We start from the raw sequence: 1,088 nt of genomic DNA, 5'->3' as shown, positions 1-1,088 counted from the left end.
AGGATCGACACAATCAAATGCAGCACGCACTCATATCAAGTAATGCTAAAAAAACGCATTGACTGTCAATTGAAGAGAACAACTTGGAGAAAATATCAATGAGTGCCGTTTCTGTAGAAAAATATTTGCGATAGCCGGATTGGTTCTTTGGTAACAAATTGTTTTTGTTTAAATGCTGTAACAATTGTTTGATAACAACTCGTTCAATGACTTTATAAATGAATGAAAGATTAGAGATAGGACGATAATTTGATAAAACGTTGTCCAAATTTGATCTTTTTAGGAGTGGGGTTACAATAGCATGTTTCAAAGGGTTGGGAAAACTGCCAGTTGATAAACATTGGTTGACAAAAAATGGCAAAAAAATATCTATAAATTTTTTAAATATGTATGTTGGGATCAGATCAAGAAAACAAAAACTGCTAGGGGAGTCACAAACTATTTTACGCAATTCATCTGGAATGCACATTTGAAAATTGGAAAGATTAACAATTGAATCAGTAAGACAACCCTAGGGACATATTCAAACTGTTGTTCAGTGTGATAATTAATTACTTTTATTTGGCATAAATTTAAAAAAATAAAATCGACATTGAAAAAAATTGAAGTTCTTTGCATATCCCTCAATCAATCAATCAATCAATCAATTAGCTTATAAAGCGCTATTTCCGCGATGTTCAACAGCGCTCCTCAATGAATTTTGAAAACAGATGGGTCTTGAGATCCGCTCTGAACTTCGCAAGCGATGGAGAAATAGTTAGAGAAGTAGGCAGAGAGTTCCAGAGAAAAGGACCAGAAAAAGCAAAAGCAGATTTGGCAAAAGAGTGTTTAACACGAGTTAAGAAAAAGCGAGAAGAAGAAGACGATCGTAAACCGGGGCGTTTAGGTTCAATTAATATATCTGATAAGTACTTAGGAAATAATTTAGATTGAGACTTATACATGAACGTGCAAATTTTAAAAATTATTCTATATTTTATAGGTAGCCAGTGCAAGAGAACAAGATATGGAGATATATGAGAAAAGAAAGGGGCACGAGCAACTAGACGAGCAGCAGAGTTAAAAGCTTTACTAAAGGATAGAGTAAG

This window comes from Helobdella robusta (genome assembly GCF_000326865.2).
Source record: "Helobdella robusta unplaced genomic scaffold HELROscaffold_20, whole genome shotgun sequence".
NCBI classification, from domain to species: Eukaryota; Metazoa; Annelida; class Clitellata; order Rhynchobdellida; family Glossiphoniidae; genus Helobdella; species Helobdella robusta.
This window is presented reverse-complemented; position numbering follows the sequence as displayed.